The 27,338-nt window shown below is 36.0% G+C and overlaps 1 pseudogene; it reads left to right on the forward strand.

Annotated features, from left to right (window-relative positions):
• Nucleotides 1-8,629: 8,629 nt before the first annotated feature.
• On the forward strand, nucleotides 8,630-10,046 carry LOC100753349 (annotated as a pseudogene).
• The last annotated feature ends 17,292 nt before the right edge of the window (nucleotides 10,047-27,338 follow it).

Here is a 27,338-nt window from a genome sequence, read left to right on the forward strand (position 1 = left end):
CACTTGCTTTATTTTATCTTTATCATTTATCATTATAGATGCTGTCACAATAGTGTAATAAAAAAACACTAAAATTGTATCACTTGGCTCACATTTTCAGTTACTGCAGTGTATTTATAAGAAGGACAATTTTTGTCATAGATACCAAGCATGCTTCATGCATTTTGAAATTAGTTTTAGATTGACTATGTGTGTGATGCATAACATTTCTTGACTTGTGACTCATACAGACTTTACTGTAATGGGTTCTGAACATGAGTAACTCTTCAAGTTTCTAAAGAAGTCATGATTTTCAATTATTGTTAGTGGCACTGTATTTAACATATGAAACATACTCCTAATTCAATGACTACAATACATACATATGTATTCATCTCTGAATTTTAAATTACTACTTTAAAGTAAGTCCATAACCTAGTTGGAATTGATGTTCACAAAGACAGTGAGACAAGAACTCATATTTTTTTCTGACTTCCTTATGCTATCCGACCTATCTGGAACTTGGGGAAATATATAAAAATCAGAAATCAAAAATCAAACTACCAAAATAACTAATAAGATGAAAAATGGTAAAACAAAAGGAAAATAGATTAAAATAACCATGGGTTCCATTTTGTGTTGGTCTACTACTCCTTGGAATTGGGCCTGCTCTAGAATGTGATTTATATACCAGTAATACTTCATTGGAGAAAATTGATTGTTTTCTTTTCACTGCAGGAATCAATTGCAAATAGAATCTTAATCAGGTGGGGATTTTTGTCTGTTTCCCATTCTTAGTTCTAAGCTTTTATTTGGTTTGAAACTTTGCAGGTATTCTAAATGCTGCAACAGTCTCTATGAGTTCATATCTGTTTCACTTATCCTGTGTCTGGATGACACTGTTTTCTTGGAGTTATCCTTTCCCTCAGACTCTTACAATCTTTCTACCTCATATTTCAAACAATATCTGTGAGTTTTGTGGAAGAGTTTTAATAAATGCTGGTATCAGAGGAGCAGCAGGTGGCAACTGAATTTCAAAGTGTCAGTCAACCAGGAGGAATCTCTCAGATGCATCAATGTCATTTAAAGAAGGCTACAAGACTACAGATCCCAGAATGTCTTTTGCTGATGCTATGCCTTTACATGTTTGTTACTCCAATCCTTCTATGGTATCTGGCATAATATGAGTAGATGAGGGGAGAACCCCACTGAATACAATGTAGTGTGTTTATCTCATAGAAATATCTGGATCCTAGTAAGACATTTTTATCTGTGGGTTATTAAGATGATCCCTCCCTAATTGTACTGTCTAATTGATAATAATGATAGCTTATACAGAGTTTTGATGAATAAAAATGACTGCAAGGATATATTTCATAGCTAAGGTACATAAATTACTCCTAGGAGCTGCTATAGATCACAGCTCTGGATAATGATTAAGGAAAACAATTGAACTTTACCAGAAGCCAGGCTGGCTCTAATTGTGAAAAGATGCAGTCACAGGTTTTGGTGTGCACCATTAGCTGAAAGAAATCTTTAAAATAACTTTAGGTTAGACCAGATGGTTTTTAAGATAAACAACCCTAGGAAAAAAATCTAAAATTTACAAGGACACATAGCTGAGCTGTTTGATTCATTAGGCTAGGATCATAAATATAAAATATATCCTATTGTTGTTTGTTAAAGGATTCCTAGTACCAATTCCTGACCTCTATTTTCTGATATGGGTATGCACCCTTAAGATTCAAAGTTCAGCTGATTGACTATCTCTTATGTATGAAAGTGTTGGGTCCTGGAATTGTGCAAATACAGGGAATAGAAGCTGAAATCTAGAAACAGGAGCAACTTTTTTTTTTAAAAAAGCCATGGAGAAAGAAATTCAAAGTAGTCATTGCTACAGAGAATAGTAATAATAATTTGACTCGGTAGCCCCAAGAAAGGGTTAAAATTTTGTGGTCAAGGGTTACACAAATGAAAGAAAGCATATTCTGACATTTGAAGAGTCACCCTGACTTGGGAGTGCCAACCTGAGATGAAGCTAAGAGATTTACGGTATCTCAAGAAAGTTTCTTGAGTCCAAACTAGAAGATTTATGACATTCTGGGTGTCTCTATGTCCCAAAGACTTAGCAGTTTCTGGGCACCTCTGGGTCCAAGGAAAAACTGAAAATTGTCAGTGATTGTTCAAAATATTTACATAGTCATTCATTAGTTTAAATGGCATTTCCTCTGCCTGGGAGAAAGGAGGGCAAAAGGATGATATGGCTATCAGTCCAAATACACTCAGAAGTATAGGTTATAAATACACAGTTTTCTCATTTCCTTGTGGTCTTCATTAGTTTATGTTTATGACTCCTTTAAAATTCCTTATAAGATTACATCTCAAGATATATAATAAAGTGATTGATTCTTTCTTTAAACTGCAATTTTTAGCCTTCCAACAAGAGTAGACTAAAAAAAAAAAAAAAAAAGATGTTCCTTGCTTACTTAAGATCTATTATTCTGTGATAAGTTACTTAGATATATTTGAGTTGTTGTGATGACTCTGTTTTTTATCTTTTGCCAATAATCATTGACTTGAGAAATGATATGCTACTCCTTTGTGAATCCTGTATTGCTTGAAAGATTTTTGGGGGGTGTATAAATTATAAGGGAAAAAACAGAAAGGAGAATGAGTTAAAATGGGCTAAAAGGAAAATTTCAAGAATGAGAAAGTTAGAAGGGAAACATCAATATTAAAGTTAGAGTTAGAAAGAAAAACATCAATAATGAGAAAGGGACTAGAGAATAAAAAGAAAATGGAGAAAGAAAGAAAAAAACTGCCATTGTTGTTCATGCCTTTAATCCCAGCACTCGGGAGGCAGAGGCAGGCAGAGCTCTGTGAGTTCGAGGCCATCCTGGTCTACAGAGTGAGTTCCAGGACAGTTCCAGAGAAGCACTGTAAAGAAAAAACAAAAAGAAAAAAAAAGAAAAAGAAAATAAACCATCAAGAGCGTATGTATCTTCTTCCCTAATCCCCTCAGATAGAAATGTCTTAGTTTAAGCTAACACTGTGGATTCCTTTTGAGCACTGGGTTGCTCGGAGGCTGTCCCCCCTCACTTGGGTTACAATAGATGAAGATGTCACATTTAGGGATAAATGCTTCAAAGTCTCTCTACCCTTTGCAAATTGTCCAGTTTTGTACCTCTGAGGTAATGTATATCTAATTCATGAAGCTCCTTTGATGACGGTTAAGCAGATCTGTGGTCTATTGATGTAGCAATGTGTCATCAAGAGTACTTTTATTGCTATGTTCTTACATCAGAATGATGGTAGGTTCCCCTAAAGCCCATTACCTGTTGTTTTGTATCTGTAGCTGCACCTCATTCTATTGCTGCTTCCGGTGCTTCCTGCACTCTAAAAGTCTTTCTGCTGAGTCCGCAGCCTGGAAGAGCCTTCTTGTCACACTTCTCTTAAGGAGGCAGATCTGTTTTAGCTAAATAAGTCTCTGTCTTTTTTGTTTTTAACCAATAAATCCACATACTGGGGTAAAAGCCTACTAGCATCAGAAAGGCAGACAAAGCAGCTGGTCAACCTTCCTTCTTCCTTCTCTGCCAATTGTCTGTGAGAGTGTTTTCTCCTAAAACAAAATTCCTACAACTGATTCTCTCTCTCTCTCTCTCTCTCTCTCTCTCTCTCTCTCTCTCTCTCTCTCTCTCTCCTCCCTCCCTCCCTCCCTCCCTCTCCAGTCTCCTGACTTACCCTCATTTTCCATAGCCACTTCGAGTCAACTGATTGCTTGTTTTGCCTCTTGATCTATAGTTGATTTTATTTTATTAACGATATCTCAGGGTTTACAGTGTGATCAAATGTATACAACAATTAGCCATCTAGTTTCAGGTTCTTGTGCATTTTGGTAGTATCACATATGTGTTCTATCTCATGGAGTGGGTTTTAAATACTATGTGAAGGCGTGGTTTGTTACCCCCATAACGTTTTTGCCACCTGTATATCTTGAATGCAGGGCATTGTTTTAGACATCAAGGTTACTAGCTTAGTGATATTAATGATTACTTTTCTTCTCTGAAACCAGCAGCACCATAAATATTAGAAGAGGTAAAACTTCCACTTGGGCACCAGCTTGATTACTCTACATTTACTGACAGTGAAATAGCTGTGTCTTCAGTGACAGGGCCTTGCCATCTTGTTTCAGAGTGTAACTAACAGCTTTGGCAATGGCCTATGATGGTTTTTAGAGGTCTCTAGGATTCCTCTTTGTGACTACTCAACAAGAAGTAATATGTTTATGGCACTGGAGGTTTTACTTGGTGGCATAAGAGGTTATTGTCCCACTATATTTTAGTATTTACTAGTTATCTATTTGATGGAAAATTAGTATCTAGAATATATGAAATCTGAAAAAATGGATATCAGTAAAAGAAAAATATTAAAAGTGGGTTATAGAACTAAACAGATAACTCTCAGTAATGAATCACAAGTGAATGAATTTTTTTAAATGCTCATTAGCCTCATCATATAGGAAAGTGCAAATTAAAATTGCAGTTATCAATACCCTGAGATTTTATCTTACACCAGTCAAAATGACTGAGATCAATAAAACAAATGACCACACATAAAACAAGAATATGGTGAATGTGGATCATTTATGTATTGAAGGAGGGAGAGCAAACTTGGTATAGCTCCATGTTGAGGTTCCTCAGAAAACTGAAAATTGATCTAGAACCATATATAGGTACTTCTGGTCAGATATATGAAGGACTCAATATCCAATAACAGAGAGACTTGCTCATCTATGTTCCTTGCTGTAATATCTATAACAGATATAAATTGAAAACAATCTATATTTCCGTCACTTGATGAATGGAAAATAAAAATGTGGGCACATGTACAAAATTAAAAATTATTCATCCATTAAGGAAAATGAAATTTTCAGGTAAATGGATGGAACTACAGTCATTGAGAATATATTTACCAAAACCTACAAAAAGTAAATATTGATATTTTTCTTATATGTGGATGATAATATTAACTTTGAGGTATATGTGTTTTTATCTGAATAACTGCAGAGGTTAGGAATCCAGTAAAAACTGTTTTTTTAAATTAGGAGAAATAGCATGTAGTATTATAAGAGATAAAGGGAAAACTGGAATATGATTTAATGGGAGGGCAATGGGAAAAAAGGATAGAGAGGGACATAAAGGTTAGGGCCACTAACATCAAAGTCCCATTGAAATGCCATATGTAACCCTACTATTGTTGAAACTTCTTAATATGTAGATATACATGGAAGTACAAAGAGATTTTAAATACATTTTTTTGCAATTTATTTGCAGTTTAATTTATTACACATTCAAATGTCATGTGTTAAAATAGATACTCTCTCTTTATATGAAAACTACTGATAAACTGCTTAGTTTTGCACCATTCTTTAAGAGATTCCAATATAGTTAACATAATATATTAAAATTTGAGAAAATGATTATAGCTTTAAAATTTTTTTTCAGGATGCTAATTTATGCTACCATGCTTTTGTAAAAGGCCAGTACGCCATCAAATGAATGTATAATAGTTGTGATACTGAAAAATTTGATCTCGTATTTTATGGAATTTATCTTTCTTTGGATTATTGGTGCTTTTTAAACATAATTAGAAATCAGATTTTATTTAAAATAAAATAAACTGACACCTTTTTAATGTACCAAATTTCTTTTGCAACATTCTTCAAGGTTTGAGTCTTTATAGTTCTGAAGTAAAGGTAGTTGTATATTGTGTTTGCATTTTTTGCTGAGAGCTGTTTGCTCATATTTTTAATATTGTATTTATGTATTCAGCCGTGTTTGAAACATAAAAGAAAGGAATCAAATATTAACATAAGCAAAGCCTTATACAAAACAACAATTAATACCACCAAAAATGGCAAATGAAACCCAATGAGATAACTTTAAATTGTCAAGAGACCAATAATTAGTCCAAAATGGCTCAATTTGATAAGAGCATGAGTATTAGTGCATGGCTTATAATGCTGTCTCTCCTCCAGTGTTTTTGGGAGGCAAAATTATATTTTATTCCAGGAATCATCACAGTAAAACCTAGGCATAAATTGGCAGCATTTTCCCTCCCCAGCAGAAATCCCACAACAAATTACTGGGGAAAAGACACAAACAAGTATGTACATTGAAGGACCATTACAAAATAGTTTTGCTTTACACAATTGTAATGCAATACAGTCATAGGAATTAATAAACTACATAGGCAGAGTTTTCCTGTCCCAGAAGCTACTTCCCAAATAACCACAGGAGTGTTATAATTAATTATAAATGCTCTGCTGATAGCTTGGGCTTGTTACTAGCTAACTCTGACATTTTAAATTAACCCATATGTTTTATCTACTCTCTGCCATGTGACTCATTGCTTGTTACATCATTTTCTACATGCGCTGCCTCCTCTGTCTATGCTGGAGTCTTCTCTGACTCTTCCTCTCTGTCTTCCCAGTCCTTAATTTCGTTGTCTTGCCTATACTTCCTGTCTGGCTACTAGTCAATCACCTTTTTATTAATAATGATAGCAACAATTTTTTTACATTGTACAGGATTATCCCACAGCAGTACTGTGGCTACATGAAGGACATTGATAAACCCCACCAACTTGTGTGTTCTGTATTAATTGAGAAATGACCCTAGAATAAACAAACTTAGATAAATTTCAACATCTGTCAGCAATGAAATTAGAAATGGTCTCTTTGTATGCACTGTGGCAACCAGGCAAAATAATGGATTTTGCTTATTCAAAAAGTAGTAATTGTTAGCAATATTGGTGAGAAATTGCTTTTGGTCATGAATACTGAATCAGAAATTGATGCAATTCAAAATCATGCAATAATATAAAGTAATATTTTGCCAGGGATAAAAGTCATATGCCAATCAACAAATAAGGCATGCTTGTGCTATCCATATTACTTATAAAATCCAATAATATTCTTTAGAGATATATATGGATATCCTTATATATGTAAATAACATGCACATGTGTATAATGTATGAGTGTGTATGCACATACTTGTCTGAGTCCATGCATGCATGTGCACATGTACAAAGGCCAAAAGGGAACATTACGTGTCCCCATCTATTATGCTCCACTCCATTACACTGTGATAATTCCACTAAATGTGGAACTTTGTTTTGGGATTAAGATACCTGAACTTGGAGCCCCAGAGATCCTGCTGTCTCTGTCCCCCCTATACTGCAAGCATAGGAGGTATAGGGACTTGCAGTATACAAGAACTTTACACAGCAAGGACTTTTTCATGGTCAGCCATTTTCCAGATTTGTGTTTCAGGCTTTCTTTCTTTCCAAGGGCTTCTAGTACAAGATACCTGAAAAGTCTGTCATTCTGTTTCAATTTATTCTCATTAGTATTGTCAGAATTTGATTGATAAAGAGGTCACTTAGAATGATTCACCTAAATTCACTTATAATGTACATTAAATATGAAGAGATTTGAGAGTTTACATTTGCATTTTAATAGAAATTTAATCCCTCCCTCAATAAAACAAATGAACTACAAAATTTTTGGCATCAGAATCTAATAGAAATCTTAAAACAAACATCTCATAGAATCTCAATACTGCTTATGTATTTCAATTTGGAAATCTCATTCCACAAGCTTGTTTATGAAGTTAATTCCATGTAAATCACAAAGAAGAATAAATTAAGTTCCAATAGAGAAACTTCCATGTTGTCTATTATTTGATTGTAACTCCCATAAGTATATGTAATTTCCTTCTGACCAACCACAGTAAAGGTTATGTCCTAAAGAAATGATCCAATAGCATGTCATGAACTTAGAAGAAGGATTGAAGTTACTACTAAAAACCAGAGTAGGGTTTAGTAACTACACTATGTTTAAATAAAAATCAGCAACATTTTTTATTCTATTAAATGCTGGTGTTTATCCCAGGTACATACTCTGATGTATTGAGATGAGTGGCCAACTATATAAACAACTAAAGATACCTCATGAATGTCATTTACAATCAATAATGATGTGGATTATAAATATATTAAATCTATTTTATTATTTATTCTGTTTTTCAGTGATGATCACAACATTAATTTTTCCAGTCCTGTAGCATTGACTGTTTTTCATGGTGTTAGTATTTTTATTATTTATTTATTTATTTATTTATTGACCAGAAGCAGATGTTATACTTTAATTTAAAAAACCACAAACATACACTCTTATCAGCAAATTCAACGAACAATAAAAAATACCTTTTTTTTTTTGCCTCAAACCACTAACTTTTACAAATAGAAACATTATTCAGAATCACTCCTGGAAACTTTACAAAAAACATTAAGCATAGGAATCACTGTTGAAAAAGGCTGCAATAGGGTAGGGACATTTTTTGTGCAGGTGTGTGGTATTTTTTAAGTTCTGGGTACTGAAGCCAGGATCTTGCTTATACTAGCAAAGTGTTACACCACCAAGCCCAGGACTGAAGTTTGGCCTTTAGTGACAAGTTCTTCCTGAAGCTCATGACTCTGGCCTCGGCTTCTTGAGTGTTAGGAATGTAGGTGTGCCCAACCAATCTTGGCCAAGTTGGTCTGTCTCACTATGTAGTCTGGGTGGCCTAGCTACACAAGGTGAAGAATCATGGAGGGGTCAGCGTCTGCCTCTCCCGCGACCTCAGCAGACACAGCGACCGCCATGCAAGCGACCCCGGCTGCTCTGGAACATCTGGACCAAGAGCAGATTAAAAAGGCAGTAGAAGTTCTGTTTGCACACTCCAAGTCAAGGAAAAAAAATGAGTTGCTTATGAATGGAATGAGAATATACTTTTAATCGTGATATTATGGAAAATTCCAGTGAAAGAATTGCACGTCCAAGTGCCTTTGCCTTATAGTATCCTATCAGACCCGCCAGAAGTCTGTTTACCAAAAATGACTGTGAATCACCTGAACAAACAGAAAGTTTATATAAAAAGCTTTTGAAAAAGCATGGAGTTAAAAACATCTCTCGGATTATTCCTTTTAAAACTTCAAAAACAGAATATAAAGTCTTTGAAGCCAAGCTTCGCCTCTTTGGTTGCTTTGACATCTTCATTACAGATGAAAGAATTCGAAGGCATTTGCCCACACACATAGGAAGGCATTTCTATCAGAGGAAGAAAGTTCCAGTATCTGTGAACCTTCTGGCCAAGAATCTGTCCAAAGAGATTGACCGATGTATCACAGGGACTGTCGTAAATATCTCCAAATATAGTTCTTGCAGTACTGTCTGTATTGGTCACACTGGAATGGAGACTCAGCACATTGTTGAAAACTTCCTGGCTGTCTCAGAAGTGCTTTCAGAAAAATTGCCAGAGAAATGGCCAAGTGTGAAACTCTTGTTCCTGAAAACTGAGAAGTCGCTTTCCCTTCCCATCTTTTCCTCATTTGTCACATGTCAGGATGAAAACACCTTATCCTTCCGTAGCATGAAAAGAAAGGAACTAAAGAAAAAAATGAAGCATGAAAAAGAAAAGTTGAAAAAGAAAAACAAAGAGTTAAGGAAAATGTCCAAGAAGGATGTGTCCCTTTTAACTCAAGGTGACTTAGCAAGTGAAACCAGCAGTACTCCAGGGATGTCCACAAATCCCAGGAGGAAAAGCCCAGCAAAGTAAAAGCACAACCTGAAGGAACAGACAAGTGTGAAGAAACAATTCCACAACTGGTACCAATAGAAGAAATACCAGATAAAGAAAACATGAAGATGCAAGAAAATGGCAAAGGGTAAAAATCTCCAAGAAAGAGACCTGATCCAGATACACTTAAGGGCAAGAAAAGGAAGGCCCTACCAGCTACAGAGATCCCAAGAGCTTTAGGACCTGTCACCTCGGGGAAGAAACAACAACAAAAAAAAGATGTGCGGGAAATCAGAAAGCCAGGAGCCAAGTTCTTTACTCCCAGGAAAGCTTCCAACACATCCAAAGACAAAACACCCCAAGTGGCCCACTCAAACAAAAATCAGATTCCTCTGCCTGAAGGAACTATCAAGAATACATAGGCAGGGTGTGGTTGCACACACTGTGGGACAAAGATAGGCAGATTTGTACGGTTTTGAGTCCAGCCTGGTGTTAGTATTTGCATTTAATGGTCTTTCCCTAAAATAAAACATGGAAAATAATTGTCATTCCAGTTTTTATCTTTCAAGGTAGAAGAGAATGGGTATGGGTTTGGGTGGTGGGACTGTCTTCGAGCATAGAACCAATAGCCTCTAGTAGATGACAATAACATTGAATTTATGTAATCAATGAAAAAATAATTGGGCCTGATGCAACCTTTATTGCTAGACCTACACAGCCTTGAAAGACTAGCTAGTCAAGTGAACCAGGAACCATTTTCCTTCTAGAACAAGGAAAGGAATGCAGGCTTCATTTTAATCTACTGAAACCCATACTGGGTTTCTAATATATAAAACTGTAAAGTGTTAAGTTTATATGCTAAAAATTTAGACATGTGATCTTTATGGCAGCAAGAGAAAATGTATAGTAAAATTTCATCAAATTTTCTGTCACTGGACTTGCTAAAGTAAAAGTATGTCCACTATTTATTTACTTAGCAACCCCCAATTTGAAAGAAAAAGTCACATAGTCAGACATGTGATTTAGAAAGATTAAATCACATTGATATGCATGTCTTGTAGTAGAAGTGAAAGAATCAAGAGCCAAATGAATTCATATGCTCACTGCTTCCTTGACCCCAGAATATGGTAAGAATTCGAAATACAGAAAATTTCATGCAATGGAAAGGTGCAAAGGCCTATGTTGAATATAAGGCTATTTTATTTAGCACACACACACACACACACACACACACACACACACACACACACACACACACACACACACACACAAACACACACACACGGAGAAAGAGAGAGAGAGACAGTCTCAGTGTTAACAGTAAAATCCTTGGGATAGTATGATGGTGTCCAAATTCATGGATTTTTTAGGACAGTTAATGGTTTTTACAGTTAATCTTTCTGAATAACACTTTCAACATTGCCATCTACTCATTTCATACAAATTTCACAACCTTTTTCCCTCCAGTCATTCACCATTTTACTTTCTGTATTTATGAATTTAATGGTCATAATTATTTTATGTAAGGAACAGTTTTTTCTCACTTTTTACACTGTGTCAGACTTCTTATCCTTTTTCAGACATAATGACATTCTCTAGTATAGAGATCATATTTTGTTTGTCTGCCTATCTGTTAGCAAATTGTTTATTCCTATATTTTTTAAATTATTAAAGTTGTTTGCAAATATGGTTGCTAATCCAAATATTTGAGTTTCTGTTTATCCTTTGTCTGGACATTTACTACAAAGTTGAATTTTAGATTGCAGGCAGGTTCTGTTCAATTCTTTTTCAGAATCACACACAACTTTAAGAGTCTGTGTCCTACTTTATATTCTCACAATCATTGCACAAATATAAAACATTTCCTGACACACTGTAAGCATTTAATAATGTCAAAACTTTAAAACATGTGTTTTGTTAAATAATGGGTATTCAAATTTAACACTGATAAATAACAACCAAGGGGAGAGCTTAACACATGTATTATTTAAGGATCAGAAATAACACATGGAGCTTTCTGGACAAAGCTTTAAAGTAAAACTTGTAAATGAGATGTATTAAGATACTTAAAGATCATAATATTTCCCCTCTGCCTACTGCTCCCAGTTCCTCCACACTTCATCTCACATTTAGATCTACTCCATTTCTATCTGTCTTTAGAAAAAGATGAGCTTCTAGGAGATAACAGCATAACCTAATAAAATAAAACATATTAATATAAAATAAAAAATACCATATCAAAGTTGGACAAGAGCACCAAAACAAGGCAGAAGAAGCAGAGATCCACTACTTTACACATTCAGGAGTCCAATAAAAGTTCTAAAAGTCAAAACTATATTAATATATGCAGAGAACCTGATGTAGACCTGTGCAGGCCTGTGAATGTTGCTTCAGTGTCTATGCGTTCCTATGAGCTTTGCACAATTGCTTGAGGAGGCCTTGTTCTCCTGCTGTCCTCAATCCCTGACCACCCCACTCCTGTCTCTTCTTCCCTGAGTTCCCTGTGCTCTGAGGGGGAAGATTGGATGGAGACATCTCATTTAGAGACGAGTGTTGCAAGGACTGTCTCTGTTCATATGTCTGTGTATGTGGCTGTGTGTTTCATTATTTCCCGTCTGCTGCAGAAGGAATCTTCTCTGATGATGGCTGAACAAGGGGCCAATTTATGGGTATGGCAGAATATCATTAGATGTCATTTTATTACTTTTTAAAAAGAGCAGTAGTGTTTTGTTTTTTCCTAGGTCTCTGGGCTGTCTAGAATTGGTATTCAGATTATATTACATGCCATAAGAATATATCTTTAATTAAAAATGAACAATAGTTTGTGTAATTTTACTTACTTGTATTTTGAATTTTTTAACTTTTCTACAATGACCATACATTATTTTATAATCAGAGAAGATGATTTTAAATCTACATTTGGTTATAATTATGTATTATTAAAGAAAATGTGACAAAAAGCAAAATGTTACAGGTAGCTGTCTTTTGGAGGTCACTTTGTTGCTGATCTGTGGTACTCAATAAAAAATTTGTTGAGAAAACAAAAGGAAAAATAACAACCACCTCACACAAAGAAAACAAACAAAGATACATAGACATGAATCAGAGAGATTTAATTCAATAGAGTTTTCAATATATTGAATAAATCTTTCAATACCATTTGTTGCTTATCTAAAACGTATATTCAATTACTTACAAAGAACTGTTGGATACTATTTTAATCTGTTTGGAGCCAAACAATCCAAAGTTTTCTCAGAGACCCTGATGAAAGGAGGAAGAGAACACTAACTTTGTGTTTTTTTATTATTTAAATTATTTTTATATTTTACATACAAACACAGTTACCCCTTCCTCCCTTCCTCCCACTTCCCCTGACTTTGCTCCAACCCAACCCCCAATCCATCCACTTCCCAGAAAGGGTAAGGCTTCCTATCCAGAGTCAACAAAGTCTGGCATATCAAGTTGAGGCAGGACCAAGGCCCTTCCCCATGTATGGAGGCTGAGCAAGGCATCCTACTATATGAAATGGGATCCAAAAAAACCATTCATTAACTAGGAATAAATCCTGGCTCCACTGCCAGTGACTCCACAGACTGTCCAAGCCACACAACTGCCATCCACATTCAGATGGCCTGGTTCAGTCCTATGCAGTTCACCCACTGTAAGCCCATAGTCAATGAGCTCCAAATACCTCTGGTCAGCTTTCTCTATATGTTTCCCTATCATGATCTTGACCCCTTTGCTCATATAATCCCACTTCCCTTTCTTTGACTGGATTCCAGGAGCTTGGCCCAGTGCTTAGCTGTGAATCCCTGCCTCTGCTTCCTTTAGTTACTGGGTGAATCTATGATCATATTTAGGGTGGTCGTCAACCTGATTAGAGGAGATGCCAGTTCAGGTACCCTCTCCACTATTGCTAGGAGTCCGAGCTGGAGTCATCCTTGTGAATTCCTGGGAATTTCCCTAGCAACAGATTTCTCCCTAATCCCTTAATGGCTCCTTCTATCAAGATATCTCTTTCCTTATTCTCCATTTCTGTCCTTCCCCCAACTCAAACATCCTGTTCCCTCATGTTCTCCCTGCCATTAACCCCTCCCCCCACCCTGATGCTCCCAATTTACTCAGAAAATCTTATCTTTTTCCCCTTCCCAGGGGCATCCATGTATGTCTCTCTTAGGGTCCTCCTTGTTTCATAGCTTCCCAGGGGTTGTGGATTCTAGCCTGGTTATAAGTGGATATTAGACATGTAGCAGGGAATTGAGGAAATTAATGTTTTGGTTCCTGGGAACCTAGATTTTTCTCATGAATAACCTGGAGTTATAGATTCGAAAGCTGTTGTGTTTGGGTGGGTAATACACTTGAGATATCTGGTGTTAACTCTGAGCAATATTTCTCCATTAGCTGCTTGGTGACTTTGTTCTGCTGTATGATTACTTCCTTTGTACTGTGTCCCATTTCCCTGAAAACTGTGTTTAAAGTGCTGTGTGTAAAGAATATGGTAAAGTGCTGTGCTTCTTAGGATATGTCCCTTGACAGGAGCTATGCTCTTATAACAAACTTTCAGTTCCCAGTTTTCCAAACTTCATTTCTTCATTCCAAGACCCATCCACCCAGGGACCTGTGGTTGAAGAATGACCAATTGGTTCAGGTTAATAACCAAATTTATATTAGGTGAATGGGAACATACAAGACTAAAATATATCTATTATAAAGGGAAATAAAGATAAATATAAAGAAAATTCTAAATGGATATATGTGGAGTTAAAAATAAAGTAGAATATTTAATATATATTTAAAATAAATATGTAATATATTTGGTATAGCTAGTGTGGCACAAAATTGCATACATATATATATATATATATTACTCATAACTTATAAAGATATATATATATATATATGCATGCATGTAATAATTATTAGTGACAAAAGAGGCCATTAATTTAAAAGAGAGTGTGGATGGATATATGGAAGGATTCTGAGAGAAACGTAGTAATGAAAATTATAATATCAAAAATAATAAATAAATATTTCCTGAGACATAGACAAGCTCTAAGTGGTAACAGTGCACAGGTGTTTTCTGAGAATTAGATACCAGAATGTAATTATGTATAAGATACCTAGTTAGTACACACTGATGGAAAGAAATCAGAAGAAGTAGGTTAGTGATGTGTTCAGTTCACTTCCTTACAGGACTGAAACCTGTGTGTAGACAACCAGTAGATCTTCTACAATTATAGCCTCAGTTTGCAGAGCACCCATGAGCCCAAGGCTCAGCCAGAGAAATGGATAGACCTGAAGTAAAGACCACTCATCCACAGAGTCCCAATGATACAGAAATAACTACACTCTCTGAGCCTTATTTTATATGTATGACAGCACTGGGGAGTAATCCAGAATGCATGCACACAGCAGTCCAAAGACGCTGTAGAGGGAAAAATTGGACAATGTATTTCCATTTGGTCAGATATCAACATAAAAACCAAGTTTAACATGCCCATATTGCCACAGTGAAAAGACTGGAAATGGAAAAACCTAGTTTATTTCCCAGAGAAACAACTTATGTTTCCTTTTGATCAATGAGAATTAAGGTTGAACTCTTTTCAAGTTATATGCTAGAAACTTTTCATGCTTGGATTTATAAAGATGTTCTTCATTACACAGAAGAAAAGAAAATGTGAGATTTATAATAATGATATTTTATATGCACAAAAGATTGTTATAAAATAAACTGGTGAACATGAATTCATATTATAGTTAAACAAAATATATTATGGTCTAATTTTCTGCAAGCATTCTGTCAAATTATATAACATAATGCATTTTAATGAAATATAATAATGTAACCTATTGTTTTAATATTCTGGAAATCATGAGGCATAGCAGTTATCAGTTTTATAATTATAAATTATATTTTTATTTTTCTATAATTATAACACAATAAATTGCCTCATATAATCTAGGCACTAGAATATCATGAGTAATTTTAAATCTCATTTTGAAATACTTATAATTAATTATAATATGAAAAATTGGAGATGAATACAATTTAGAATTGAGTTAGTAAAAGAAATCAAATCAGGCAGATATGAACCAATTCCTAACAGAGACATTATGTTACATAGTGGTTGAAGTAGCATAAATTATAGGTCAAAAATGAGGTGAAGAAAGAATTTCAGGTAAACCAGTGGTCTAGATTACAAGGTTAAGAAATTAATTCAAGGTTATAAGAATGAAAACATACTAAGAGAACAGGTTCATGATGAACAAGACAAATATAGAAAACTACTTAGAAATTCAATAAATGATAGAAAAATATAGAGATATTGAACATGCAGTCTATAGAGATAATGAGAAAGCAGAAACTATTCAAGAGGGAGGAAACCAAAGTGTCTTTGCTTTCTGGCTTAGTTGACGCTTTGGTAAACAATACCATTTGTCAAATAGAAATTGTAACGGAGAAATGTTCTTTAGACTTTTATTAAAATTGAATTTTTAATAATAACTAATTTTAATTCACTTTTGTCATTTCAAGTCTTATTTACATTGGTAGATTAAATATCACCAATCTGTGTGGGTTTAGTGCTGCAGGGTTATGACTATTCAACAATGACAGATTTCAAGTAGAAAAATAAGGTTCTACTCACAATCAATCACAGGAAGTTTCAGAGCTTGCTAGTTCCTGTTGTAAATTCTCTAATTTCTTTTTGAGTACTAGTTTCTTATAGCAGCAAATGACCCTACTCTTGTTTAGAATACATAGATATGATATTTGGGAACAAAAATATCAGTATATTTTTATTGTATTTGATGAGTATTACTGGGTATTTGATTACTGTTAAAACCTTGAAATCATTCAAAGAAATAATGAGTTCTTTTTTTTAACTAAGGAGTTTTATTAGAAAGGGGAGAGAAGGGGAAAGAAAGAGAAAAAAGGTAAAGACACATAGAATCACAGAGAGAGAACAGAAGAGAAGAGAGAGGCAGGAAAAGTCCTGTCTACCCCAGGGGAACTGTGGGAAAGAGAACTTAAAAAGAAAACAGGAAAAGAGAATAACTAGATCTTAAAATGGTAATAGAGTTGTCTTAGTAATTTCTTCATTGCTCATAGCACAATGATATATACACTAGATAATTAATTTTTGAACTTACTTTTGCCTTACAGTTTTGTTGGAAAGTCAAAGGTCTTCCTATGTTGATGCTACAGCCACAAAGCAGGCAGGATTTTATATCATGAGAGGAAAGGAGCTAGGATGTATATCCCCTTTGGTCACCTTTTTTGTATAAACCCCATATAAATTTAGCCACAAATATTCAATTATGGATTCCTCAATCTGATGGCCTCATCTGATTCTAACTATACCCTAAGACTTTACCTTTATGCACCATACATGGTCTGACTACATTTTCACCACTTTATTTTTTGTTTGTTGTCCTTCCTTCCTTCCTTCCTTCCTTCCTTCCTTCCTTCCTTCCTTCCATTCTTCCTTCTTTTCTTTCTTTCCTCCTTTCTTTTAATTTGATCCGATTCTTTATAGCCAAATTTTAGAATGTCTACCCCTATAGCTATCATTCCCTGCTTCTACCGTCTTCATACCCCAACAAAGATTAAGCCCCAACATGGGGTTCATAAGAGAGGAACCACACTAGAACCCTACTATGGGTATTAATTTCCAAATATTGTGATACATTGAGAATATGTTTCTAAATAACTAAAAAATAAAAAATAAAATCACTGTTCTTTTTCAGCATGTGAGAGATGATTAATATAAATTAGCATGATCAGTACTGGACATCACCATTATTTATCCATAGCCCATATAACTATCATGCTTGCCTATACTTGTGTTTCCTGATCCATCAGTACAAGGATGAAACTTGATCAAAACTGCTATTTCAAAGTAGTATATTTGAGTTTTTCTCTATGACTTAATTGTCAAATAAAATGATATCTAAAATGTTTAGATGGATGAGATTCACTTTACCATGAAGCTGAAGTAATAAACTCTATTTGTGAATCTTAGGGAAGAAAAGTTGACTTATTTAATGATTCATCTCCCATATCCACTTATGCTGAAGTTCAGTCATGTCCCACAATGTAGGCATACCTTTCAGGTTCAGATTTACTTCTTCCTTGGAAACTTCTGTTATTTCCTTTCTTTGTCCATGTGTTCCAATATATGATTCTATGTTTGCTATACATATGTATCTACAAAAAGCACAATATTTGCCGTAAAGGATTTTATAATATAGTAAACATGTACCTGAGAGAGAATGATTAGCCAATAATGAAGTATCTAAGACTGCAGTGAAAGAAAACAAAACAGGATGAAAATAAAACCAGAAACATAGTTTTATCTACATAGGAGTTACATTTTAATAATATTATAAAATTAATATTTAAGCTGACAGAATAGATACTTACTTATTAGATAATTAGACTAGACAAAGATCTGATAAAATCTGTGGGCTATGAACCACTTAGGAGTACATGATTTGGGAATATAGATGTTAGATGTTAAAGGAAATGTCTTAGAATTGTTCCAGTGAATTTGAACAAGTCACAAAAAGCTTTATTTTCACAATATTAAATATTTGAACCAGCTCTGGGACAGAACAGCTACAATACCACCCATGGGCATGGATGGCTAGGGGCCCATAATGCTCTCTAAAAGGCCATTAACTGTTGTTGGTATAAGGAGCTGTTAAACTTTGGGGATTGTTGCTAGTAAAAGGTATCCCATGCTACCATGGATGGCTCACACCCATACATATGCTATCAGTCCTAATCAGACTTAGTGGGTTATAAAAAAGAAAAAAACAAAGAAGACAAGAAAATTAAAGGTACTGATTTAGGAGCCTCTTTCATACTGGAGACTTAGGGGAAATATAATCATGATACATTGTACAGAATTTTGAAAATGTCAATAAAATTATAAATACTACAAAAAATAAAGTAAAATCCAGTACAGACTCAATTGAGAAGTGTCCTGAAGATGAGATAATGAAAATCAGGAAAAATACCTTCACAATGGAAAAAGGAAATGACTATATTCAGGAAAAGCACAGAACATTAAATATTAAGGCATCTGAATAGAGTTGCATATTAAAGAAAATTGAACTCATTTAGCCTAAATAATAAAGAAGTTTCATTGTCTTATATAGCAAGAATTTAAACCAAGCTAAGGATTTTGAGTGAGTGAATGTTGTAAAATGATTTTCCTGGATTTAATTCCTATTTGTCTTTATATAGGGTCAGCTATCTCCATGTGGTGGTTTCCATATGCTTGACCATGACATCTTAAATGAAATGATTTATTATATAGTCACAATTACCACTGCAACTTCATGAACCTGGAGGGTTTTAAATTATGGATGAAATGCAGCAGGAGTTGGTAACACCTATGTACTATATCTCATTAAAAAAGACAGCTGTGTTTCGTGACTGATGAAAAAATGCTCTCAGTATGTGACTAGAAATAGGGATGAAAAAGTACTAAGAACTTTGGACTCACAACTTACTTTGTAATGTTAGGACTGAGCTTCAGTTGTAGCAGAAGTGTAAAGAGAAAACAAATTGAAATAATTCCAGTAACTCACCTGAGTAAACCTCGCATGGTTAAATTTGTGAAATAGGAAAATCAAGGTTGCAATTCTTTCAACATACCTTGTGCTTCAGATCCTCAATTGGCACATATATGTTATATGTGACCAGTGGGAGCTTCTGATCTGTTTAATATATGTGGTGGGAGAAACAGTAAACAGGAATATAAAGTAATTTCTCACATTCCCAGAAGGAAATTTAAATATGTACTCTCAGACTGCAGATTAAATATGCAGAAGTCTAATCACAATATTTAATTTACTTATACATACATATTTTAAAAGTACATATCATATAAAATAATAATGAAACCATTTTATTGAAAGCTTAATTTGCATGATCAGATTCTAAATTTGTCAGTGGGACTTTTCTTACAGATACTGCACAGGTTTCTTCAGACAGTCTTGTGAGGCAAATATTCAACACATCATCCATTTGTAACACCAGTATGGGAAAAGTTAGCTGAACTAACAAATAAGCCCATCACTTGATACATGAGCACCTGTACGTTAAACTCTTCTCAGAATATCTTTGTACTCAGGCCACATTGATATTTTATCAGTTACTTTTATAAATTACTTAACAAGACTGTTTATAATTACAGGTTAACTTGAAATATGTGAGGCCACACTCAAAAGAATCATTAATTTCCTTTATTCAAGATACGCGCACACACACACACACACACACACACACACACACACACACACACACACACACATACACACACACACACACGCTTTGAATTGGTGACCTCTGAATGTATCACTCACTAGCATCTATTAATGTCTTTTTGAATTATGTCTATTATAATTCAAACACAATACTAGTAAAATAAACAGAATAGAAAGCTTCATTATATGAGGGATTGACATTCTAAAAATTCATACACAATATAGTCCATTACTGAGGATTAATTTACAGGGGAAAAATTCCTCTTGTATTGAGGACTAGATATTCAAATGCTGTCTATACTTGTCAACCTGAGTTTGATACTCAGAACCTATGTAAAAGTGAATGGACATAATTGACTCTATGAAGTTGTCGTCTAACCTCCAGAAATACACTGAGGCAAACACACACAAACACACACACACACACACACACACACACACACACACACACACACTATTCATCCTTATACAAAATATTTTTTAAAGAGTGAGACAGTTCAAAACAGAACTGAAGTTTCTTTTCAAAAGTTAATTTTTGAAAAGGAAATCATGAGGAAGGCAAAAAAAAAAAAAGATATAAAACTTTGCCCCGAAAATAGAGTCAATACGTGTTGTGACTGGGTCATTACAATGAGAGGAGACTCATGGACAAAGGGAGAGTATGGTTACTGAACAAAGGTGAGATTCTAATACTAGACATATTTTGTATGAGATACTCAAATGTATCCCTGATGTGTTAAATTCAGGTGCATGATGGAGTATGCTCATGGTATGTGGCATCCTAGAGTGGACAGTTGGGACAAAGTACCAAGAGATCAACATGTCAGGATACATTGAGACTCCACAGAGAAAAACTGGTTTTCTAAAGTTTTCCAATTGCATGTTCATAACTTCTTTTTAAATGCCTATCTATTTACTTGTTTTGTTTGATAATCAACAGGAATTAGTACTATACAATTTAAAATATCATAATAAGTACACATAGTCATAACTATACTACCATTACATATATGGTTTTACTTAATATATGTGTATGTACATATGGATATATTTCCATCTATTTGCTTTGTTTTTGTTGTTCCCAAATAATTGGATTGTTAAAACAACACGGTCATTGTTTAAACATTCATGAAGCTTAAAATATAATTCTGATCTTATAAAATTTGACTAAAAAATATAGCATCAAGATTAGCAAATATTTGTTTTCTATAACATTTACTAGGCATAAGCTTTGTTTTTATCTGTTGTTCTTTTCATAAATGTACACTATGTATTTAGGCACACATAGCACTATGTATGAATTTCAAAAGGGTGACAACAGAAATAACAACACTCTTTTTACATTTTAATACAATCTTGTAGATGATGAACACAAATCACCAATTAAAACCTTGAAATTTTGGGATGGAACTATCCTGGATGAAAAATTAAATTTTGAAGATGATTAAAATTAATAATGGTTCTCATTTAAATAAAAACTTAAAGTTGTAGAATGTTTTTCTTATAGCATGCTTCATAAACCTGTCTAGAGAAAGACTGTACTTATTTAAGTCCAATGCACTGTGGAATTCTAAATCATGTGTAGTCTCTGTGTAAGTATAAGTAGATCTATGAGGCCTGATTACAACCAGCCTAGCTCCAAATTCAATGACAGACCTTGTCTCAAAGAAATACAGTGAGGAATAATAGAGCAAGTCACATGATTTTCTCTGGTGATAGCAAATGTACACCGAACACACACGCACGCGCACACACACACACACACACACACACACACACACACACACACACAATATATATATATATATATATATATATATCTATATCACTGTCATAAACATTGTCGTACAAATACAATTCTCTTATATTTTGGATAGTCTGAGTTCTACTGCTTTTTTTCTGAGAATATAAAACTACCAAACCAAAGCTTTCACACTGTCTATTGCTAACTGTATATTCAAATATGCCTCTGAGCTCAGAGATTTTATGTTTTCTCTTGATATTATGTTCACAAGCTCCATAATCTATTCAAAATAACCTGATGATAATCTTGCCTTCCTCTCCATTATTATTTCCTCTCTCAACTCTACTCTTGCTATGGGCATAGAAACATTTTTCTTTTTAAGTCACTTAACAATATTCTATGGCAAAGTATAACTTTGTAGCCACCAACATATTTTATTTCTATTTGGTGTTAAAATATTAAAACTAAAACTTTTCTTCTATTATTTTATGGTTTTATTGTCTGACTGCCCTTTAAACCTTTTGTATAATTTTAATTACTCTACCATTATACTAAAAGCACCTTCAAATGGATCATAGATGTTTCACAAATGTTTATATGTTTGCTTGGTTGTTGGTTCATTGGTTTGTCTGTTTCCAAGAAATATGAGACTTGACTAAGTCCTCTTACCCTTCATGTCCACTTGATTTTCTTCTTAAACAATGGATACTCTTACAGGCTATCAGATCCAGGTTTTCTCATCTCTTGTATTTTCTATTTTTGTGATTATTTTATTTGAATTACAAACAAGATTTAATTACATGACAACCCAGTTCCCTTCTCCCTCCCTTCCTCCCCTACCACCCCCCAAACTAAAACCCTAACTATTGCATATCCTTTCTTATAACCTACACCTGACTCAAACTTTCTGCTCCCTCATGAGATGGCTCAGCCATTGAGGGTTAGGCTCACACCAAAAATTATCTTCTATTTTCAACCTGTTGCAAAGATCATGACTTTTAACTCTAATTAGTAGACTGTCTTCTTTAGTGGTCTTCCAATATTGTATGTATTCACTTGAATACTGAATTGCCTCCCTACTGAATTGAAGCATAAAGAAAATCATCTCTCCTTCACTGAAAACTAGGATATCTAACAGTACACTCATGACATTTAAGGTTAGAAGGCTAATACACATTTCAGTTGAAATATATACTAACCAAACTTATGAAAACGTCAATCATGTTTTTATTTGCTTTTCATTTTTGACACATGCACAAAATTTAAATCCAAATGGATAAAAAACCTCAACATAAATCCAGCCACACTGAACTTTCTAGAAGAGAAAGTGGAAGATACCCTTGAGTGAATTGGTACAGGAGACTGCTTCCTGAACATAACATCAGTAGCACGGATGGATATTGAGATCTATGATTAATTAATGTGACCTCCTGAAATTGAGAAGCTTCTCTAAGGCAAAGGACACAGTAAGACAAAATGAGAGCCCACAGAATGGTAAAAGTTCTTTACAAACCCCACATCTGACAGTGGGCTGATTTCCAAAATATACAATGAACTCAAGAAGCTACACATCAAAACCCCAATCAATGAAATTAAAAAGTGGGATGCAGAACTAAATAGAGAATTCTCAACAGAAAATCTAAAATGGCTGATAGAAACTTAAGAAAGTGCTCAAAATCCTTAGCCATCAGAGAAATGCAACTCAGAAAAACTCTGAGATACCATCTTACACCAGCAAGAATAGCTAAAATCAAAAACTCCTAATGACAGTCTATGCTGGAGAGGATGTGGAGAAAAAGGAAGACTCCTCCATTGCTGGTGGGACTGCAAATTTGTAAGACCACTTTCAAAGTCAGCATGGCCGTTGCTCAGGAAAATGGAAATCAGTCTACCACAAGATGCAGCAATTCCTCTCTTGGACACATACCCAAATAATGCATATTCATACAACAAGGACATATGTTCAAACATGTTCATAGCAGCTCTGTTTATAATAGCCAGAACCTGGAAGCAACCTAGAAGCCCCTCAACTGAAGAATGGACACAGAAAATGTGGTACATTTAGAAAATGGAGAATTACTCAGCAGAAATAAAGTAATGGAATCTTGAAATTCACAGGCAAATGGATGGAACTAGAAAAAAAAAACAGCCTGAGTGAGGTAACCCAGTCACAAATAGAGAAACATGGTATGTACTCACTCATATATGAATTTTAGACATAGAGCAAAGGATTACCTGCTTACAATACTCATCACCAAAGGAAATAGTAAAAAAGAAGGACTCTAAGAGAAAAAATGCATGTACCTCAGAGAATGGAAAGGTTCAGGATCTCCTGAGCTATTTGGGAGCATGAGGAACCCTCATCTAGTGGCTGATGGAAGCAAAGGCAGACACGCACAGCTATACACTGAATTGAACTCTGGAACTTAGTTGCAGAGAGGGAGGAATGAAGATCAAAGAGGCCAGACCAGGCTGGTGAAAACCACAGAAAACAGGTAGCCTGAACAAGCGGGAGCACATGGACCCCATACTGCTCTCTGGGAGGACAGCAGGAGAATGATCCAGACCCCCTGAACATGGCTGTCAATGAGGAGGCCAGGGCACTTTATGGGCCTCCTGGTAGTGGATGAGTATTTTCCCTGGTGTAAGAAGGGACTTTGAGAGCCCATTCCACATGAAGGGATGCTCTTTCAGCTGGACACACACCCCTCAGCCTGGAGGTCAATCCCAGAGGGTTATTGCCCTTGAAGATCTGGCAAATGGAAGTAACTCATTTTTCAGGATTTGGAACTCTTAAATATATCCATGTGTCTGTGGATACCTGTTCAGACATCATCCATGCCACCCCTATGAGTGGGGAAAAGGCTCGCAATGTCATTGGACATTGCCTTGAGGCGTGGGCTGCCTGGGGGAAACCTCAGTAATTAAAGACTGACAATGGTCCTGCTTATACAGCTCAATCTTTTGCCTCCTTCTGTAAAAGATGGAAGTCCAATTAAACCATGGCCTGCCTTATAATCCCCAAGGACAAGGAATAGTTGAAAGAATGTTTATTAAAACAAAAAGGGGGAATAGGCCATGGTAGAACACCAAAGGAACAACTATCTTTGGCTCTCTTTACTCTGAATTTTTTAAATTTGGATTCTCAAGGCCTTTCTGCTGCCGATAGGCACCAGACTCAGGCACCTGCTCAGAAGGGCTACGTAAAATGGAAAGATATCCTTATGGGTCTATGGCATGGAACGGACCCGGTGTTAGCATGGGCGAGAGGTTCTGTTTGTGTTTTCCCTCAGGATCAGCAAGACCCGGTGTGGATTCCAGAGAGACTAACGAGGAGGTGCAACAAACAAGATGAAGCCTCCGATATTGATCCTGCTGCTGACCTTGACAACACCGTGGCTGATCCAGGCCAGAGAACAAATCCTGTGGGCCATAGCGAAAGCATGGCCAATTCCCTTGCCTGTTCATAGCACATCTAAAGTTTTGCCTGTCTTCTTTTCTACTAGTTGTGATTGGGCTTGCCTTGTGTCAATTTAGACCCTGACACTGCCCAGTATTCAGCCACTAATATTTCTCTCAATGGAGCATTATGCTTCTCCCTTATTAATAATTCTAACCCATGCATTTGGCTGAAGAATGGTTCTGTTGGCAATTGGCTTGATCCCCTTACTAATAACCAGATCTCGAGTGCTATGCTCACTGAAGCCCTAACTCAGTTTAGTACAGGCGCTAGTTCTGGCTCTGGCACTGGTACAAATGGGACCAAAGTTGTAAATATCACTACATTTCTGATGCTGATGGAGGGGCTCCGACCCTCAAATTCACGCTTTAGTCAAGAGAACTCCACTGCTCAACAAGTCTTGCCTTGTTGTGCACCCAATCGAGGCTATCCTCCTCATTGGATGCCTTGTCAGAGTCCGGACCACAAACTTAAACAGATAGCTCCAGGTTTTGAATTGACTCCCCCTCTTGGCAAGTACCAGTATAACCTGACTCAAGGAGGTTCCCAAAGGACAGGCAGTAAAAATACCTGGCCATGGTTTCAATGGGTACTCTCCAACGAGCATGGAGCATTTACTTCTCTTGAACCTTTTGCGGTTCTCCAGGATCTCTGCATACGACTTCTTAATGTTTCTGGTACAAGGGATGAGAAGGGACCTTCTCCTAAGAATCTATCAATACATAAAACTTTGAATAATCTCACGGTTCCAGTTAGCCTGGTATGTTTAAAAGCTCCTTTTTTTCTTTCTGCTCTCTAATGCTACTGATGCTACCAAAGAAGTGATCTCATGCAATTCAACTGATGTCTCCTGCATTGCTAGTCAATGTTGGAATGGTTCTGCTAATATAGCAGTAGTGATGAGGATTCCTATGTATGTTCCTATTCCCGTCAAAGTGGATACAGGAACGTTTCCCATTATGGAAATCATCAGAACCAAACGGGATTTTGGCATAACTGCAGCATTGGTTACTGCTATTACCCTTTCTGCAGCAGCGGCTACGACTGCCGCCGTTGCCATGGCTGCTCAGGTCCAATCAGCTGAGACAGTCAATGACATTGTGGAAAAAACAGCTACAACATTAACTACCTTGAGATCTATTGATGGCCACTTAAAAGCTGGCATTCTAACTGTGAACCAAAGAGTGGACCTGTTGCAGGAACAGGTGGATGATTTAGTAACCTTAACTTCCATAGGATGGATTCATTCCTTTTCTTCTTTGTGTATCACCTCCAGGATGGCCAACAATTTCACGGAGAACAGCAACCTGAGTTGGCAGCTGAGAGCCTACCTTCAGGTAACAGTTTGAGAACCTGACAGACACCCTGACACAAAAGATTATTGCCGTGAATGCTACACGCCTGAGCCTGCCCACTGTTAATACCCTCTTAACTACCCTTAAGCAAGCCTTTAGTTTAGTTAATGAATGGGCTGGAGTAGGGGTTATGTTTTCCATGATGCTGTTAGCCATTTTTGTTTGCCTGTGGTGCCTATGCAGGATCAGGAAGTCACAGAAATCCCAAGCTGCCATGTTGGTACAGGCCTTTGCTGCTGTGGAAGCAGGACAGTCCCCTCAAGCATGGTTATCCATGATGACAGACAAATAGATGTCTGTCTCGCCCTTGCTGAGTGAGTGATGCGTATCTGAATCAGTCATGCTCAATGATGGGCACCAACCCTCTTGCTGAGCGAACAAGCATACATGTGTTCCCTTCAACCTAAGACATGAGCCTGTGAGGGCGACACAGTGACTCTTTGACAGGTAAGATAGAGACACTGGGGTTGAACCTAAGACAGAGATGAGTGAAATCTGACAACATATAGATACTGCTACTACTATAATATTAAAACAAAAAGGGGGAACTGTAGGGAGCTGCAGAATACTGCACCCAAAAGATGGCGCCAGTTGCCGCCCTCCGCCAGCCCAACGGCGAGCGCTCTCTGTGGTAAACAACTCCTAATTTGGGAAAGGTCATGTATCCTCTTAATTCTGCTTGGAGACAACCAATCCTGCCACACCATGTAGGGTTAGGTGATTGGTAGATGTAGACTATATCAGGCCCCGTCTCCCTCCACCCGGGGCCGCCGCCATTATACACTGTAAAGCAAAGAAGTTCCCGATTAAACTGTGTTGAAGAAGATTCCTCGGTGTGGCGTCATTCTTGCTGGTCAAGGGTGGATGCTGCAGATAGTGAAAAAGTGTCCTACTTGTTCC

Source organism: Cricetulus griseus, chromosome 2 (genome assembly GCF_003668045.3).
Source record: "Cricetulus griseus strain 17A/GY chromosome 2, alternate assembly CriGri-PICRH-1.0, whole genome shotgun sequence".
Lineage (NCBI taxonomy): Eukaryota > Metazoa > Chordata > Mammalia > Rodentia > Cricetidae > Cricetulus > Cricetulus griseus.